At 42.7% G+C, this 20,815-nt stretch overlaps 1 non-coding gene and 1 pseudogene across 1 annotated transcript; both read left to right on the forward strand.

The window, feature by feature from the left end:
- Positions 1–1,716: 1,716 nt before the first annotated feature.
- Positions 1,717–2,313, forward strand: LOC107527353 (mediator of RNA polymerase II transcription subunit 10 pseudogene; annotated as a pseudogene).
- Positions 2,314–16,573: 14,260 nt separating this feature from the next.
- On the forward strand, positions 16,574–16,707 carry LOC148092898 (U11 spliceosomal RNA). The gene has a single exon (XR_015714721.1). It is a non-coding gene; the product is annotated as a U11 spliceosomal RNA (small nuclear RNA).
- Positions 16,708–20,815: the final 4,108 nt, after the last annotated feature.

The raw sequence follows: 20,815 nt of genomic DNA on the forward strand, positions 1-20,815 counted from the left end.
TTCAGGCATTTTAGGAAGAAAGCTTAGAGAAATAGTCATTTCTATCAGAAATTGGGAAAAAAAACACAAACTTGTAGTAATTTTGCAATAAATGCATGACACTGAAATAAGGTAAATAAGTGCTATAATTGAAAAAGAAACTGTTGCCAATATTAGAACTCTTAGAATGAAAGCTAGGTATGCTTTTTAACCCAGACAAATCTTTCACCCTCTTTAGATATTGGTTTTTGCTTCTGTAAAATAACAGTGGTTGACTAGGTGATTTCTAAAGTCCCTTCTAATTGTGAATTCTCGTTTCTAAAAACTTGAGTGAATTGAATGTATGCCATATGCAAAACAGTATGGTAGATGAAAAGAAATAGTACTCAAACTAAAAAATAAAGCATCAAAATAAATATAAATATATTGATAAGCTATAAAGAAAATAAAAGGGGATCATAAAGCCAATCATGATAAAATTCAGTTTTTGGTGGAGCTCTGCCTGGCTGCTGAGCTGATGATGATGCCAAGCTGACTGCACAGTGGGATGGGATGGAGAACCTACTTTACAAGCATAGTGGAGGAAAGTCATCCATGAGGAGATGACATTTAGAGTGAGAGACAAAGCAGAGACATAGAAGCACAGAACAGACAAGGGTCTCAGAGGGAAGGTGGGGGTGGAGGAGTGGGTGGGGAGAGATCAATCAAAGAATTTATGTGCATATATGCATAACCTATGGACACAGACATTGGTATGGGGAAGGCCTGGGAGTGGGTGGATGCAGGGTGGAAGGGATCAGTGGAGGAAAAAAGGGGACATCTGTAATACTTTAAACAATAAAAATTTTAAAAAATAAAGTGAGAGAAGAAGAAAGAGGAGGAAGCTAAGGGAAAGGCACCCTCCACTTATTCTGAGAAATGAGAGACCTGAGGGCCTAGAGCATGGTAAGCAAGAGCGAGAGCGTGGTGTGAAATGAGAGTAAAGTGATAGGCAGAGAAATTTGTATTTTATTGTAAAAGCAATAGAAAATCACTGAAGGTTTTAATCAGAGGAGAGTTGTGATCCACTCTATATTTTAAAAATAACTCTCTAGTCTTTCAACAAATGGTGCTGAGACGACTGGATATCCACATGCAAAAAGATGAAATTGGACCCCTACCTCACACCATATACAAAAATTAACTCAAAATGGATCAAAGACATAAATGTAAGAGCCAAAACTATAAAAAAAATAAAAAATAAAAAATAAATTTTTTAAATGGGAGTAAATCTCCATGACCTGGGCTTAGGCAAAACCTTTTCAGATACATGTCAAAGTATAAGTGACAAAAAAAGAAAGATTGGCTTCATGAAAGTTAAAAATTGTGCTCCGAACAGTACCATCAAGACAGTGAAAAAGCAACCCATGTAATGGAAAAAAATATTTGCAAACATATATCTGATAAAGGGCTTATATCCAGAATATGTAAAAAGCTCTGATGGCTCATTAATAAAAAGATAAGTAAGGCTATTAACCTATATCACCCCAATACATTCAATTTTTTTAAAAAAGATATCCTTGGGTGAGGATTAACAAAACAAAAAAAGATAAGTAAGCTAACTGAAAAATGGAGAAAGGAGCCACATAGAGATTTCTCCAAAGGAAATGCACAAGGGAAATGGAAGTGATGGTCCCTCGGGAGCAGGGAGCAGGGAGCAGGGAGCAGGGAGCAGGGCCATGCCTATTGAGATGATGACTGTCGGGCCTTGGCAAAGAAGGTGACCACCTGGAGGAGCACCTGAAGAAGTCTGTGGAGAACATCTGGCAGCTCGGCATCAGCAGCATCCCAGGAGCCAGGCAGAGCTCAAACAAAAACTGAATTTTATTGTGACTGGCTTACAGGATATTGAGAAGTGCCGACAGTAACTTCATGATATTACTGAACATTTAGAAGTTTTTGAATATACAGATCAAGGTCAAAAGCCACAACTCCACACCAAAGAGTGCCTGGAGAAGGCTCTAGGGAAACATGAACAAGTTAAAGGCAAGATTGACATCATGAAGGGTTGTGGTCCATGTGTGTTCTACCTGGTCCTGCTGCAGTTCTCTGCAACTCCAGGGTATGCCTGTGATGCAGAGGCTTCCTGTTGGCGGTAGCACGTGGAGACTGTGTGGTTTATCTTCAGTTCATCTCTGTTGTCACTTGGTGTCATTCTTTCCAACACCTGTGAAAGTCACTCTGCAGTCCCATGGCTTTCCTTTGCCTGGTGGATGTGTACTATAGTGTTGAAAGTGCAGTCTCCTTTGAGAATGTATTCTTAACTATAAATTTAAAAGCCTGTTGATTCGAGAACTTTCTAAAGTATTTCCAGAGGACATGGCTAAATACCAAAGCTTCGGAAGGGAGGAACACCCTCCTTCCTAACTTCATCATTCCTCTGTCAGAAGATCCTCCTACTCCTGTATGAATGGCCATGACCTTCAGGCAGCCTGTGACTGAGCAGCCTCAGTGACAGGGCCTAGAGGACTTTTTGGAGCTGTGCCACCAGCGGCCCCCTCTGTTTTCAGACAGCTGGTGAGTGCACACCTTTGGGTGTGATGCATTTGATCCTTTACAGCAGAATGGTCTTGGAAATATTAAATATGATAAGCAAAGTAAAAGATTTTTTAAATTCTACCCAATACTTTTCTGATTGTGTTATTTTCTCTTCCATTTTATTATGTCATCAAAGTAAGCTAAAAAGAAATTGGCTTAATCTGAAAAAAATAAGATAATACAAAAGGTCAATAAATACATTAAGAGATTCTCAGCATCATTAGTCATCAAGGAAATACAGATTAAAACCACAATGAGATAGCACTTTACACCCACTAGTATGACTACAATAAAAAAAGATAGACAATAATCAGTGTCGATGAGGGATGTGGAGAAATTGGGACCCTCATAAACTGCTGGCGGGAATGTAAATATGATGTATCTGTATGATGAAATATCATTTGACCATGAAAAGGAACAGAAAATGAAAGAGGCAAAACACAAAAGGCCACATATTGTGTGATTCCATCTATATGCAATGTCCAGAATAGGCACATCTGTAGAGGCAGAAAGTAGATTCATAGTTGCCAGGGTCTAGGAAAAAGGAGGAATGGAGAATGACTGCTAAATGGGTGTGGGGGTTTTGTGAGGGGTAATGAAAATGTTTTAAAATTAGATAGCGGTGATGGTTGCACAATCTCGTGAATATACTGAAAATAAAGCTATTTTTTTAAAAATTAATTCTCCAGTTGCCACATAGAGAACTGATTTTGGTGAGAGAGAAAGAAACAGGGAGATAGGAGGCTGTTAAAGGAAAAGGTGAGAAGTCCTAATGCCTTGGATGAGGGTATTGGCAATGGGGATAAAAGAAGTAAATGATACAAACTGTATGGGGGTGGCAGGGTGTGTGGGGGTAGATTGGATTTGCAGTAGGGAAGTATTGTCCTTACAGGCCTCTCCACTTCCATGTGTCACAGTTCATGACTCAGATCATGCTCCTTTGAAACTCTGAAACCTCCAAAGGCCTTTCATTATTTATGGAATAAATTTCAAACTCTGCTCAAGAAAAACTGGTATGAAAGCTGTTGTAATAGCCTGTTGTAATATATAGAGTCTAAAGGATTTAGGGTTACCCTTTTATAGTTCAATACTGGGTAAGATGAGGATCTCTATGTAATCAATGAGGTCAGCCAGCTGTAGAAGTAAGTCACCCTAATCCATGATCATTCAAACTCCAAGGAAAAGAAGCCTTGTGAGTGGATGCCTTCATTGGAGCAATGGCAGGTGTAAAGGAGGAACATGCAAACCCAAAGATGACAACATGGAGTGTGGAAAAAGCTTCAGTTTTAGAGACTCAGAAACTATTTTGTCATTGCTCCCAGTGGCGATGAGACTTGGGACTGGCTCATGCTAACCAAATGCACAACAGACTGATATAGCAACTTGAGGCAGGATAATTAGATGTTAGGAGAATTTTTGACCAGAGGGAAAAGGGAAACTGAGACAGATGATTAGGCACATAGAGCCAAACAAGTCAAGCAATTTACAGCCAGCCAGTAAATCCCAAGACCTTATCTTCCCTAACCAAGGACACTTGAGAGCAAATGGTTTACACCTCAAATGGAAAGACAGGTATTAATTAATAATTAAAAATACAGTCCAAGGTACTCAAGTTTGAGTGTTGGCACATTCTGCACAAGACCTTATCTTCCCTAACCAAGGACACTTGAGAGCAAATGGTTGACACCTTTCCTCTCTAACCAGAGAGGAAATAGCTTAAATCACCCAGGTCAGGGAGATAGACAACAGAGACCCAATTAGTGCCATTAGTGCCAGCCAATCACAAGGAAAGATGAAATCAGGGGAATAAATAACAACAACAAAAAAAAACCACCAATTAGAACAAACAAATCTAAGATAGAGGCAAAGCTGACCAGAAAATGACCCTGATCCCTCTATGTACTCATTTTGGTACATCAACATATAAAAAAACACACTTGGAAAGCTGATGAATATTCTGCTGAAGCCGTCCCCCAAGATCACCCCTAAGATTCCCACCTGCAAAAGAGAGATAAAAACCTCCAAGACCGCCTAGCCAGTGTTGGCTTGGTGGTTGAGCTTCAACCTATGGACTGGGTTGCAAGCTCGGCCCCCAGTGGGGGACATGCAGCAGGCAGCCAATCTCTCATCATTGATGTTTCTATATCTTTTCCTCTCCCTGAAATCAATAAAAAATATTTAAAAAATAAAATAAAACCCCTCAAGACAAAAGACCCAGCTCTGGCTCTCTCTGGAGCACGCCCACACCTTTTCTTTCTCCGGAGTGAAATTTTGCATAAACTCTAAGGGTCCCCATGAGACTTGCAGCCAGGGGAGCAGCAGACAGCAGCACCTCATCCCAGGCTTACCCCCTGAACCTGTCGCCAAGGCCTCCTTTTTTCTGGCTTTCAGTAAGTTAACTGTAGCCCCAACATGACTCATTCCTGTCATTGTGATTTTTTTTTTTTTAAATATATATTTATTGATTTCAGAGAGAGGAAGGGAGAGAGAGATAGAAACATGAATGATGAGAGAGTTGCCATTGATTGGCTGCCTCCTGCATGCCCCTGAGTAAGGATGGAGCCCTCAACCAGTTATGTGCCCTGAATGGGAATTGAACAGATAATATTTCAGGGCATGGGAAGACGTCCAACCCAGCCGCATTGGTCAGGGCTCATTTTCACTTTCTAAGCCTGTTATACAGAGAAGGGAAGGGTGATTTATTTTCCTAAAGCTTTCTCTATGAGCCTGCAGCTATGGCAGCTGGAATGAAGAAGACAGGCCACAGAGAAACTGGGAGCTGGGTCGAGGGGAGCAATACTGATCCCATCTGCGATGCTGTGAGATTAGAGCTGTGGATCCACAATTTTTTAATTTTCTTTTTTTTAAAAGGAAAGAAGGAAAAAAGAAATTCTGAGAAGAAAATATGTTCACATTCACAGTAGATGTTACTTCTGTGGTGAAACAGTTTCAATTAACCAGGAGCCTCTCCCCCCTGCCTCCTGCTTAGACAGAAATCGTTTTGCAATCTCCTACTCCAGTGGGGTGATTCAGCTAAGGGACTCCAAGGCAGCAAGCACTTCACTAGAAACACTCCCCTGCCAACCTCAAGGCTTGTTGTGGGAGTAAAATAATAGACACACTCAGAGCTTTTATTTGACAGGGGGGAGGAAGGTTGGGGAACAGAGTGGAGTAGCTGCTGTGCTCAGATTTTGATAAAATAATTTTTTTCTCCCATTCTTTGCTTCTTCCAGCACCTCTCCCCTGAATCTCTATTGAACCTAAAAGTATTTTGCTTAAATACCCAGTAGACAGTAAAACGAGCTCTTAAAACTGTATTATAAAATGAGAACACATGTTCCTTCAAGGTGATGGGTTCACTTTTTCCATTTTTTAGACTCACTTGGCTAGTGCAGGTAGTGTTTTGCTGACAGAAGCCCATAAAAATGCAGAATCAACTGAAGTCACATGACCTTTCCATCATCAAGTGGTGAATACTCTGATGAGGGAGAAAAAAGAAAGCCAATTACTGATGCTTTATTGTGGAGTCACGTGGGTATGATGTTCTTAACAGCACATGTGCCAATACCTCTTGAAAAACTTGCATCCCATCACACACGCAGAAGGTAAATACTAGGTTAGTGGTTTTCAATATGTGCTCCACACAATATTATAGGCTATTAATAAGTGATGCTTGATTTAAAATTTTTCTTGCTGTTATTAGGTATGTTGAGGTGTCTGGAACAGCACCAGATGGGGTCGGACCGGGCCTGGGTTCAGCAACCTCAGTACTTGAGTTCTGGCTAGGAAAGAATTAACATCCAAGACTCAAACTGTAAGAGAGTATTTATTCAGAAAATTACAGAGGTAGAAGAACTATTTCATAGACAAATTGGGTTTAGGAACAGGCTATAGAGGCAAGGGAAGAGAGAGCCCTTGGAGCTTAGAAGTGAGGAAGGTAAAGGTGGCATGCCTGAGGGGAGGGGGAGGGAGGAGGGAGGGAGAGGGGGAAGGCACATGTGTGTTCCCAGAAGGGAGAGCTTGCTGAGTCCTCTGACCTAAGGGTTTTAAAAGCAGAGATTTTAGGGAAAGTCCCAGAGGAAGATCTCAATAGAATATTCAGCAGCTTTCCAGGTGTGTTCTTTCAGGGTCTAGGTCTCCACTGATTGATTGGTCACCACCAGGGCAGGGGGTCATTACCCAATGCAGCTGGTCCTGAGGTCAGCCGTGGCTTTGCTTGTCTGGTTTTGCTGCTTTTCTGGGCCTGGAGCTGAAATACGACTGAGGCCAAGATACTATTGCTAGGGAGGAAAGATCGGGTGTCCAAACCACATGACCAGCAATATGCTAGGGTAGGAAAGGTCACTCTGGGGATGAGGTCCCACCCTATGATTGTCCTTTGCTAGGCATCCAGGGCTTTCCACTCTGGTGACCTTCTGTATCTGGCCATCCTCCTTGCTCTGCTCATGTCTGTCTAACTGCCTACCACAGATACATTTGGAAAATACATTTGATTTTTTTTTTAGTTACACTAGTTCCTTTATTGCAGAAGTTCTTGGAGTACTTAATATGCTAATGTGTATCATAAATCTTCATAAGGGAGATAGAAGTACAATATTTCCCAAAATTATTTGATCCCAGAACTCCTTTTATATAGTAGACCATCTCCCAGGAACAGTGTCCATAAAGTTTATAGATTGGAATCTCATTAGAAAGTAAGTAAACTCTTATGAGGAAACCCATCCAGATTAAATTCACCTTATTTTGCAAGTTTTAGCATCATTTCACTCCCCAACATCCCTCTGCTTCTGCATGACTTGGAATCCCTCTCCTTAGAATAGCTCCCCTGGGTGGTGGCTGGACAGAGGCCGCAGATGTGCCCATAAAGCCCCTGGCAGGGAAGGAGTTGCGCCTTTGGGACCCTAAGCATTGAAAGATGGTGTTTCTCATATATATTTAAAAAATAATAATAATGCCAACCTATGAAACAAATGAAAAGATACCCAATAAAGTTTGGTTTTCCCCAATGAAAAACTGTTTTGAAATGTCATTTCAAACCTGAGACATTTGGGAGAGGTGTTGCTTTCCTGGTGTGCTTATTGGATAACTCAGCACTGGCTCCTGGAGAAATGCCTTCATGCCTGGTGGTGGTGATATGGGTTGGGGGTGGGGTTCCTAGCCACTCCTTTGCCACTTTACCCTGGAACAAATGGATTTAGTTCAATCTCTTTTCCATCTAGGAGAGGACAACTGGGATGGTGAAGTAGTCGAAAATTGTTCAACAGGAAGGAACCCAGGGATACCAGCATTAAGGAAAGGCTCATGGCAGCAAGGAATTGAGAATTGGGAATGGGTTGGTTACATTGATGGGGGGTTGTTTTGTTTTTGCCTATTTGATGTTTTTGCCTTGGGCCCTCTTTGTTTTTTAATCCTCACATGAGAATACTTTTTCCATTGCTTTTCAGAGAGAGTAGAAGAGAGAGGCAGAGAGAGAGAATCATCTATGTGAGAGAGACACATCTATTGGTTGCCTGCTGATGGGAGGTGGGGGTGGAGAGAATCGAGCCTGTGACCGAGGTACCTGCCCTTGACCAGAATCGAACCAGAGACCCTTCAGTCCTCAGAACGAGGCTCTAACCATTGAGCAAAACAGCTAGGGCAGCCATGGGCCCTCTTTTCAGTCTTTTCCCCAGGATGCTGGATAAGTGCTATGTGTTCTATGGGACTATATTTGCATTTCATGAAGTCTTTAATGTCGATCTTCGATAACATAAGAACAGAAATTATCTCTTTCATAAAGAAACTTCTCCCTCCTCACCCCCACCCCAGGCTTTGAGCACGTAGAAGGCAGGTTACTAGGTCCTGGGCACTTAACACAGCCTGGGCAGAGCAGGCCTCTGTAAATGCATGTGGCATGAAGAAATGATGGGGACCTTTCAGAAGGGAAAATGTCTTATCCCTTCCTGGCCTGGCATCTCCCCACAACATTCAGGCCAGGACTCTGCGTTCAGTGGGCCCCAGCTGCGTGGTATGTTCTGGGCTGGCTCTGAAGGGTGGCTGCTCTTGCCACCCTTCTGTCCTCAGTGCCAGCAGCCTCAGTGTCAATTGTGATTGCGGCATTTGTGATGTCTCTGACACTAGCCAGAGGATCAGATCCTCTCATCTTTCCGTACATTAGCCACCAGATCTCCACCAGGGTAATTGTCATTAATTTTCTGAATACTAAACTCATAGAGTAGAATGTCTAATTGAAAACAAGCCTCTTTGCCCAGCTGGCAGCTGGAAGATGGCTGAGTCTGTTAGGGCAGGGAACAGAGAGGCAAGGTCAAGTGATTAATGATGTGGAAGTAACTTTCTATAATAAGTTAATTGGTAAAGAACTAGAGGTTTGGTAACGTGCATAGTTAGTAAGAGAGAGGTAAGATCATGCAGTAGGATGGACTTAAGTCAGATTTATCCAAAGGTTCCCAATATGGGATCCAAAGATGAACTATCAAGAGTGCTCTTGTTTTTCCTTTTCTAGGGGAGTTTAGGATGAAGATCCCCATCTCCTTGTACTAAAATGAGATCTGCCTAAAGGAAAAGAGATAAGATGGTTTCAGATTTTCAAAGCCCATGAAAATTATTTCTTATTCTCAGAAAACCTTTACTGTAGTCATTAACCAAAGATGCTTATTGCACATGGATTAAATGCCAGGCACTCTGCTAGTCGCAAAGGATACAACCATAAACAAGATACAGTCTCTGCCCTCAAAGCCCACGCATAGAGGAAGCCAGATATTAAACAAGAAATTTAAAATAAATGTGAGAATTGTCAAGATACATGTAAGTATGGAGCTGGAGGAGAAATGGGTGGGTGAGTGAGTGGGTGGTGGTTTACTTAATGTAGCAATCAGAGAAGGCCTCTTGAGAAAAGTGATATTTAAACTGATAACTTCGAGGCTGAGTTGAAGGCCAAGTAAGGCAATCACCTAGGTAGAGGGAAGAACACATCCAGCGATGAGGGAGAAGAGGTGTAAGAGGAGCCCACAGAAGGCTGGGGATACCAGGGCTCAAAAGGACATAATAGAAGGTGAATCTAGAGATGTAGTCAAGGATCAGAAATTCGGACTTTTTTCTAAGCGTAAGGGGAGCCCTTGAATGAGTCTAAGCAAAATAATTAATTGCATGATAAAATTTAGGTCGTTTAATATAGAATGACATTATTTGTAGAACTACCTTCTTCCTGGATCTAAATACAGCTTTGGCTGGGCTGGTGTGGCTCAGTGGTTGAGCATCAACCTAGGATCCAGGTGATCACAGCGGTTCCATTCCCGGTCAGGGCACAGGCCCGGGTTGCGAGATTGAACCCTAGTGGGGGGCGTGCAGGAGGCAGCCGATCACTGACTCTCATCATTGATGTTTCTGTCTCTCTCCCTCTCCCTTCCTCTCTCTGAAATCAATAAAGACATATTTTTAAAAAAGTAAAAATAAATACAGCCTTGCCCTGATCATGTTACCTATTGGGAGGAACCAGGGCAGAGTAATATTGAGGAGACAGGATATTTCTGGTGTTGATAATATTTTATTGGGTAGTGGTTAAAAACTAAATGGGTTAACTTTGTGATAAAGAAGAAAAATAAATAAATAAATAGATAAAAATAAATACAGCTTTGCCCTAAATTAGATTGTTAAGAAGATATTTTCTCACACACATTGTTGGATTTTAAGTAGAAAGACCTCCACTGCCAGGTCTTGCGAGCCATCAGATAAGCACAGAAACTTCCAGCAAGTGTCTATAAAAGAGTTAAGTAATGGATCTTTATCTTACCTGCTTATATTTCTCAATTTCCTGACTTGTTTGACCATAAAGACCTGTCAATTCTCTCCTGTGTCTTCAAGGACGTGTCTGTGTCTTCATTTCCTCTTCTTACAGGGACACCATTCATATTGGATTAGGCCCACACATATGACCTATTTTAACCTAATTACTTATTTAGAGAGCCTATATCCCAATACAGTTACATTCTGAGATACTGGGGCTTAAGATTTCAACATATAAATTTTGGAGGGACACAATTCAACCCATAACAGCAGGTTCTCTATCCTCATTTGGCCTCTTCTAGAGCAGCACACACTTTTTCCACTCCTCTCATTTAATGGAACCAGGCAGCCTGGGGAACAAGTATGAATTAATGCCAAGTTTGTGCGAAAACTCAAAGAAAAAGAGATCCCTAAACACAGTCTGTCAGAGCAGAAAAAGAGCTTGAAGATCAGAGTTCTGCTTAGAGATCGTTTCGTAAATGAGGAAATAGGACCCAGAGGGGTCCTGTGACATGTCAGAGGGTCGAGGTCACAGCCTGTCTGGACTGGAAGGGCCTTTGGGTGTCATCTGTTCTATCATTCTCTGAGGGATGTCTTCCTTGCAAAATGTTCCTGCCAAAAGGCCCACGTTCATTCCACATGTGCATGTCAGAGCTCAAACTATTTCAAGACAGAGATCATGTCACCATAAATGTCTTTTCTTTTAGAATCTTCAATTCTAAATAAATATACTCAATTCCTTTAAAGACATGACTTCAATTGTCTTTATTGTCCTGTACATCCCCTTATATTTGTTATCTTATAGGGTGTGCCTATATAGGAGGAAGCAAGCTTGTACAGGTGGCCAGGCTTCTATGAAGTGGATCAGGTCAGTAATCTCCCTTAACTCTTGACATTATGCTTCTTTAAATACAGCCTTTAGTCATCTAAGCACATCTCTCTGCCCTTGTACATTAACCTAGGCTTAAATCCTTTACATGTGTGCTATGGAAAGCCCATCTCCCCACCTAGCACCTGGATACTTGGCTTTTCTCCTGTTCATTTACATCTTGCCAAATTCTCCTCATTGCTCCAACCTGATGAGCTCTCTTTGGATCCTGATCCTGACATCCTCTCCATTCACTGCCTCCTCTGGCTTCATATCAGCTGCAGACTCATCAGGTGGTCACCTGTACTCATCCAAGTCATGGGCAACATTTTCACCAGGGCAGAGCCTGAGTAGAATCTTTCCCCTGGATTCGCATGGACCTAATCAATCAGAACTCTTTGGTGTGGTGTGGTGCATCGTCTCTGTGCCCCGAAGGGTTGTGGGTTCAGATTCCCAGTCAGGGCACATGCCTGGGTAGCAGGTTTGATTGCGGTTGGGGTGTGCAGGAGGCGGCCAATCGATGTTGTGCTCTCTCTCTCCCTCCCTTCCTCTCACTCTAAAATCAATACAAATATATATATATTTTTAAAAGGTGGTCATCTAGTTTTTTAAAGACCATTTTAAGAAGTTAATATTTTTCATAGGCAATCTATTGAACACCTGTATAAGCATGTTCATAGTTTATCATAAGAAAATTAGCCCAGCTGGGCATGGCTCAGTGGTTGAGCGTTAGCCTGGGATCCAGGAGATCCCGGTTCGACTCCGGGTCAGGGCACATGCCTGGGTTGCGGGCTCGATCCCCAGTCAGAGGCGTGCAGAAGGCAGCCGATCAATGACTCTCTCATCGTTGATGTTTCTATCTCTCTCTTCCTCTTCCTTCCTCTCTCTGAAATCAATAAAGATATATTTTTTTTAAAAAAAAAGAAAAAGAAAATTAGAAATCTCCATTCGTAAAATAATGTGTTGTTCCTATGATAGCTTCTGTACTATTTTTTAAAAATTTAATCCTCACCTGAGTGTATGTATGTGTGTGTGTGTGTGTGAGTGTGTGTGTATATATATATATATATACACATATATATATAATAAATAAGTGAACCAGAAAGACAAGCATCTCCCAAATAAAATATTCATCAGCTGTCAGACAGCTAAAGGTATCTGAACTCCCCTACCAAATGTATGAGAACCAAATTTTCCTTCATTCCAGACTGATTCTTCCCCAGCCTACCTTGTGGAAGTTCAGTAGCGTGGCTCTTGCATAAAGCTGCGCAGCGGAGGTGACACGGTGTGGGCGAATGACCTTGGAGTAAAGTCAGATCATCCTGGCTCCGCCATTTTATAACTGCGTGACCTTGGGCAAACTACAAATCATCCCTAAGAGCCAGTTCTCTAATCTGTTAAAGGTGGCTTGTTAATACTTACCTGATGGGGTTACAGGGAATGAAAATGAAATAACATCTGATGCTAGTTACCTTCTCACATTATTTCAGGTAAAGAAACCTGATCTAAATATTTGTAGGCAGAATTGACCAGGTCTCTGCTATTCATGGCATGCTGGAAAGTTGATTAAAAGCTATATTTGTAAAGGCTTTTCATCAGCTTGCAGGTTTCTGCTTCCCTCTTGAACTCATGTGCCATATAAAGGCTTCCTCCTTATTGCCTTTCAGTTACATCTTTCCCTGGTGGCTTTATATTGCTTTTTACCCTCTGTGGTAGCTAATTCCTACAGACGGCATCCATAGAGTCTTGTCTTTCACACACTTTTTTTAATACTCATCTGAGGATATGTTTTTATTTATTTTTAAGGGGGTAAACATCAATGTGAGAGAGAAATATCATCCATTGCCTCCCGTTTTCGTCCTGACTGGGGATCGAACCCACAACCTTTTGGTGTACAAGATGACACTCCAATCAACTGAGCCACCCGGCCAGGGCTTCACACACTTTTGATGAGGCCCTTGTTTTCCACCTTGATTTAATCTAGAGACAAATCATTAGGTAACTATGGCTCTCTCCCAAACAGTAAAAGAAAATTTAAAAAAGAAAAGGGAATTCCCCATGGGGTAATATGTCACAATTTCTAGAATGCCATGGCTTTGTATTCTTTTCTGAAGTACCTACCATATTTCAAGCAGTTCAATTTGGTTCTGTATAAACAGCCCCCACTTCTGGAATAAATAGGTTGTGGTTACCAAAGCGTATTTACAAAGCCAGTCATTTAAAACTCACAGTGCCAGTGCCCATGGAAATGAGGTTACCTTGGGTCATCAGGTTCTTAGGCCGGTCCGCGAAAGTCTATCTAATCTTGAACGTTGCTAACCCGGCACACTAGACGCACTGTTCATTTACTCCCAATAACTCTGTACGGCCTTGATTTTGTAAGAGAGGGAGAGAGGGCACTCTGTGTTCCAACTTCGGGTGCCAGGGACACAGCTCTCCCCTATTCCCTACTTGGCGGGGCCAGCAGCTAGGAGTAGGGGTGTGCCAAGGAGGGGGCTGGAGAGAAGGGCAGATAATCCAGGCAGATAATCCCACCAGCACCAGAAATCTGATTCTCTGCCTCAGGACACCTTTCTAGTCCTTTCACTCACAGGAATTCTGAATAAAAAATTATAGTAACAGCAATGACATTTGTAAAGTGCATTTTATAGTTTACAAATAACATATTTTCATCCTTAATATCTCACTGGTCTCATCTGCTACTTACAACAACCCTCTTGAGTTAGTTATTGTTATGATTTTTGTTTCACGAGCAAGAACACTGAGGTTCAGAAATGAAATTATTTTTCTAAAGCCAGTGAGGCGTAAGTGTGGAAAGAAGCTCAATTGCCACCCAAATGTGGGTGTTTCTAACTAGGTCTCCTTCCACACCCACGTGTCAATACTGTATTTGTTTGTGAAACACAAAACTAGCATCTAGCCAGGCGGGTGTGGCTCAGCAGTTGAACATCAACCTAGGACCCAGGAGATCAGGGTTCGATTCCCAGTCAGGGCACATGCCCAGGTTGTAGGCTTGACCCTCCAGTGGGGGGCATGCAGGAGGCAGCCGATCAATGACTCTCTCATCATCGATGTTTCTGTCTCCCTCCCTCTCCCTTCATCTCTCTGAAATCAATAAAGACATATTAAAAAGAAAAAGAAAACAAACAAACAAACAAAAACTAGTGTCTAATAGGTGCCAGGGACTGTTCTAAGAGTTCTACAAATATGAGCCCACTTATTGTGGCTCAGTTCTAAATCAAGGTTTGCCTTCTTTTCTGCTTTTACTTTTTTAAAAAATATTTTTTTATTGGTTTTTAGAGAGAGAGGAAGGGAGAGAAAGAGAGAGAAACATCTATGTGAGAGTGAAACATTGATTCACTGCCTCCCACATGCCCCCTACAGGGGATCAAGCCTGCAACCCAGGCATGTGCCCTGATCAGGAATCAAACCAGCAACCCGTCCGTGCATGGGACCACACCCAACCAACTGAGCCACACCGGCCAGGCTCTGCTTTTACTTTTAAACCCATGCCTCCATCACTATGAAATCATCTTGGGAAAAGATAATGACTTTAACAATGTTCCCCAACAGTGGATTTTTTTAAGCCAGAGAAGGCTGGACTCTGTAATCAAGTGATCTCTGACTCATATTTCAGCTATCAGATGAGTTTCTTTCAAGAGTCAGACTCTTTGCCAAATAGTTTAAATATGATATGAGCCTGTATAGTCACAAATCCAGCAGGTCTTCCCACAACAGCCTTTCTTATGTTAAGACCAAAAAAACTGTCTCTAGCTAGAGCTGAAGTCTCAGCCAATGGAATATGTCTCTTAATGAAACTTCTATTAAATACCTCATTTGAGTCGGGCAGTTTGTGCTTGTTAGCTCCCAAAGATCATTTGACCAGCCTAAGAGGCAGAGTAGCCTAGAAGTTGCCAGGATGGGCTCTGAAAATAAACCTCCTGGCTTCAAAATTTAGCTCTCCCTCGTTATATTTTGTGACCTTGGGCATGTTACTTACCCTATCTGTGCCTCAGTTTTCCCATCTGCAAAATGGGGACAGTAATAGTACCAACTTTATAATGTTATTGTGAGGATTGTCCCATTTTACACATGAGGAAACTGAAGTTCAAGAAGTGGTAAGAGATTTTCCCAAGACTGCACAAATAGTATGGGCTGAAGCTGGGGTTTTCATTTAGAGTTGCTTATTTCCAAAGCCCATACTCAGCCAACTTCAGGGATAGATTCAACTCTTGGCCAAGTGGTTAATCAGATGTGCTATGTTGAGAACAATTCTGAGGCTGCATTGGGCCGTGAGCGAGCGTGGTCACGTAGCAGCATCACCTGTGGGCACAGGAGAGTCGGCATATGTGTGATCCTCACTCTGCACACCCACTGATAGACCTGGACATCATTAGGAGGTGGGTCCCAGTGAGGGAGCTCCTTTAGGGCAAGCACCATGTCTCATTAATATCTGTCTCCCCAGCTCGTAACACAGTGCCCGAGACAGTAGGCAGTAAAAACGTGTTGAACTACATTGAACTGAGATGTTCAGAGATGTGCCCTGAGGATGGGTCCTCTATGCTCTAGGTTTGGGCAGCTTCCTTTGGTTTGCCTTAAAAAGGCAAACTTTAGTCCTAAATGAGACTTGGAGAGGCTCATGTGCCAGATGTAAAGACCTTCTATGGCTTCTACTTTTATTTCAAGGGCAAGTTTAAGGTAAAAAAAAAAAAAAGATACTAATATGATATGTTGATTTTATTTTAAATCGTTACAACGAAAGAATAGCCAGTTTACCCAACCGACTCTTTTTCTCTGCTAAACCTGTTCACTCTTCCTCCACTCCTACTTACAAGGGCAAGTGGATATTATAGTAAGGGTGGGAAGTAAAAAGTACTGATGGGTGAGAGTTTAGGAATAATATCCTATCTTTAGAAAATAATCAGTCTGGGATCATTGATTCTGTTTCCTTTTTCCTTCCTGATTTAGAAAGTGGTGGAATTCTTGAGTGTTTATTGTTTCAAGAGAAATGCTCCATGTAAAGCGAGCATTTTTTCATTGGTTTCATATGTAATCTGCTCACCTACCTGGTGTGGCCCAGGAGACCTTGCCCTTGAGAGGGTGGTTCTTCAAATCGAAACCTAACTAGTGTGCATCCCCAGAAAGAGACACAAGATTACCACCTTCTTCCTTTAATCTAAAACAGTATTTAGAGCCCTGGCTGGTGTGGCTCAGCTGGTTGAGCACTGTCCTGTGCACCGCAAGGTCACTGGTTCAATTCCTGGTCAGGGCACATGCCTGAGTTGCAGGTTCAATCCTTGGTCAGGGTGCGGGAAGCAACCAATTGACGTTTTTCTCTCTCTCTCCCTCTCTAAAAAAATCAATTAAGAAAAGGGCTTCTGTGGTAAGTGGCACACGTAGAGCAGCCCGATTGCTCTATGTGCGGAATCAACATCAAGAGATTTTGGAAGCACAATTTTTTGGTATTTGGGCAGTTAGTGATTGTTGGTCCTGGCGCCCGTAAAAAAAATGAGTGAATAGAGGCCCGGCCGGGCGTGGCTCAGCGGTTGAGCATCGACTTAGGATCCAGGTGATCCGGGTTTGAGTCCCGGTCAGGGCACATGCCCGGGTTGTGGGCTCGATCAATGACTCTCTCATCATTGATGTTTCTGTCTCTCTCTCTCCCTCTCCTTTCCTCTCTCTAAAATCAATAAAGATATATTTTTAAAAATGAATGAATAGATAAATAATCAATTTAAAAGCATATTTTAAAAATAAATAAATAAAATGGTATTTAGATCCTGCAGCGTGAGAAGGCTGGCATAGTGTTTTTTGATGATGACGAAAGCAGAAGACTGGAATAGATAACTTCTTAAATCGTCTTTTAGCTCTTAAAAAAGTTACTGGTTACTTCCAATGGGCCAGTTGCTATGTGCGATGCTTTCGTGCACGCTGTCTCATTTATTCTTCTAACAGCCTTAGGGAGGAGGTATCATTAGCTCTTGTGCAGATGAAGAAATCTTAGGCTCCAGAAGTTTAAGTGATTTGCGAAGGTTGCATAGTTCCCAAGTGGTTAAACCTCATTTATTCAATAAATGTTTAGTGAGCCTCTGATACGTGCCAGGCACTAGAATAAACTCCAGAAATGCTGAAATAAGTAAATAAAGGCACGGAGATGAGAAATAGCATTGTGAGTGTGAAATTTCCAACGTTAAGGATTTGGGGAACATTTTAGATGTGGAGATGGGACTGGAGTGGTGAGCAGAGGCCACGTTAAGGCAGTACTTGTAGCTATGCTTTTTCAGTGACCTATATATACTCTTTTACTTAAAGCCTATACTTTATGAAGAAGCCTGTGCCCTGCTGAGTATCCAAAAATGGTCCCGAACAGTTGCTCTTAAGTGAAAATCACTCAGGTAGTCTACTGGGAGGGAGGAAGACATGTTGCTGCCACCCAGAGAATCATTTCTCCTCTGATAGGCTCCTGGGCCATCTCCTCGTGGAGCAAGCATCTAACTAGATTAGAAATTGAAGAGCTAGGAACAGGGGATATGGTCGGTGTATAATAGAGGGGAGTTCCTCTGGAGCCCACACCCCCACCGGATGGCTGTGATGCAACAGTTAACTTCAACATCTTGGGTCCCAGACTCCCTTCTCACTCTGGCTTTCTCTGTGTCTCCAGCCTCCTACACACTATCTGCGCACCTCTGCCCTTTCCTGTGTTGTCTTTGCTGTTCCTTCTTTGAGTCTGCATGGACTGCTTGTCATCATGGAGATGAAATGAATGTGTGAAACTTGGCCTCCAGAACAGTGTTTCCTAATTCAACTATCAGCTGCATAAATCATCTGTCTGGACCCAAGATGAAGAGGGAGGAAGAGATGGAAGCTTCTAGGTGGGAAACACTGCAGCTAGATCAGGCTTTCTCAAAGTGCGGTCAGTGACTACCTGCATTGGAAGTGCTTGTGATAAGTGGAGATAAAAGGGTCCCAAACCCAAGCCTACTGGTTCCAAATATCTTGGGATGTAGCCAAGAATTCTGTATTTTTAACAAGTCCCCTGGGAGATCCTTAAGCAATAATCAAGAACAATGGTTTAGAAAAGGAATCACAAAATGGCAGCAGGAGGTCAAATTCACTTGCAGATCGATTTTGTTTGACCCTTACAGCGTTTTAAAAATCAAAACATTTTACTCAAAAAATCTAGATTTCCAGTCTCTCTTGGAAAAATCTTGAGAGACAACACTCAGATGGTATTCAGATAATAATCATCTGAAGCTATACAATGACCACCCCATTTCACCCAGCATGTTCTCCAGACCCCAGAGCCACCAGAGCCCCTCATAGTCTAGTTAGTAGCCCCGGCCTTTTACTTGAGCTCGTCCAGGAAAGATACCAGGTTTTGCTCATTTGTGAATCCTCAGTCATTAAAATCAAGTTGACAGAAGAGAGTGAATAAATGTGTGATAAGAAATGAATGGGCACATAGCCTGATGATAAGCTCCTGACATGTATCACTTAACCGAAAGCTTTAAAAAAAGCCCTGGTCCTGGGTATAGGAGATGCGGGGTCTCATCCTGGCTCTGCTGCCGCCTTGGGCCATATTGCCTCACTTCTCAGGGTCTGTTATCTTAGTTATAAAGAGTTGTGAGGATGGGTTTGTCAACATTTTTCCATCTCAGAAAGCATAGCTTCTCTAGGCTGCAGGCAGGCATTTGGTTTCCGTTTTTAATTTGTATGTGGTAGAAGAGGCTAATGCGAAACTCAGCGCCCCCACCCTCCAAATGCCGCCTATCGACTTGGTCATTGGAATCTCAGTCCCACCTGAGGAGGCGGCTGGTTCTGCGTAGTCAGGGGTTGTAGGGGTGTCTGAGAGAGATGGGGCTAGCTCCTTTCCTTAGACCTCACAGGTGAAGGCCAAACACCTCAGCCTGGCGCAGAGAGCCCTCGCACTCAGACCCCTGCCCGCTAACCCTGCGACTCCCCCTTCCCTCGCTCTACACTCAACCACCTATGCTGCCCTCAGATGCCATGTTGTTCTTCCCCTGTCTGTCTACATACATGTGGTTCCCCCTCCCTCACCCCATTCAGCTATCTGGACCTTTAATAGCCCATGCAAGGGGCCCCTGTGGGAAGCTGCTCTAGCCTCCCTCTCTGCTCCCCTTCTCCAGGCCCAACTTTTCACTCTCTCCCACCTCAGTACCTTTAACTTTGCCGTGTGGCGCATACTCTGTCATTGCATCTATCACAGTTCTCAGGCCTTTATACACCGATTCCCCTACTGGACTGTGATCTCCTTGAGGGCAAGGATCGAGGACATTATCGCGGAAGCACAATCAATGCATATTTATAAAAGCTGACCAGCCCTAAACCCCAAATCCGCGGAGCTAGACTCTGCATGTCAGAGAGGAGCTCACCTTTGACCCTCGCCTACCCACATCCCTCCTCCCCCACCACACATGCTTCTGCATTTTGAGATGCGAAGCTTACTGCTGATCTTCAGAATGACCTATGATGTTTGCCGCTGTGTCTCAGCATCGGGGTTGCATAATGTGGATTGTACGGATTATGTTGGGTAAATTTTTTGTGTATCATTTATAGTAACAGCGTGGTGTAGGGCAGTGTTTCCTAAACTGTTATGAGAAATCCTCTAATCCTTTTCTGGAGAATGTATATAAACACTGTATTTTGTTTCTCTCAGCATTTCCAAAGCAGAGTGTCAAGGAACAAACACTGAAATTAGACATCAGAGTTCTCATTTCCCCTCTGCCAGTAGTGTGATCTTAAACCAGATACTTCCCCTTTTGGAGCCTCAGATTTCTCATTTGAAAATGGAAATAATTGAAAATAAAGCTCTAAAATGGCACGGCTATATTCTAATGGCCCTTCTAATCCCCTTTCTATCCTGCTGGGTCAGATGAACAGCTCCGGCTTTGCTGCTTTTGCTGGGGCTACATGGTTCACAGGATGGGTGCTTAGCAGCACGGTCTCAGCTCTGCCCTGCCCACACTGGGAACAGCTGGGCTGGAGCTTGGTTGTTCTCTTCATGCAGCTGTTTCCCTCCACTGGGAAGATCGGAAGGGGAATTATCTGATGATTCTGAGCTGATTGGGCAACTCCAGGACAACCTTTAACATTGTAAAAATCATCTGACCACTTTTCCTCTCCTCCTTTGCAAGGGATTCACTACTGCAAGAATCATTACTCAGAATGTCCAAAAGTCAATACATTTGACAATAAAGTAAAACTCTGCGTTAAGGAAGAGCTGGTGGGTAGGAGAAATTTGATAGTGATCCATTAGGACCAAGAAAACCCCAAGTATCTGCCAGGAGACCAGATACCCAAAAATGTAGTGAGGGGAGTTAGGCTGAAAGTTCCCCTGGTCTTGAGAGAAAATATAGCCAGTCCTGTTCCCTTTAAAGTGCAGCTGTGGAAAGGCTCAAGTCAGATCTTGGGATCACGGCTTTCCTGTGAACAGTGGTCAGACTATTACGGGGGAGATGATGAGGAGACCTCGGTTCTTGCCTTGAGGGAAAGATTTCAATCAAGAGACAAAGTGTAGAAGAGAAAGCAAGAATTTATTGGCAGCAGCAAAAATATACTTAGAACAATGAAACAAGGAAGGGCATAGAA

The sequence above is a fragment of the Miniopterus natalensis genome, chromosome 6 (genome assembly GCF_054644295.1).
Source record: "Miniopterus natalensis isolate mMinNat1 chromosome 6, mMinNat1.hap1, whole genome shotgun sequence".
Taxonomy (NCBI): domain Eukaryota; kingdom Metazoa; phylum Chordata; class Mammalia; order Chiroptera; family Miniopteridae; genus Miniopterus; species Miniopterus natalensis.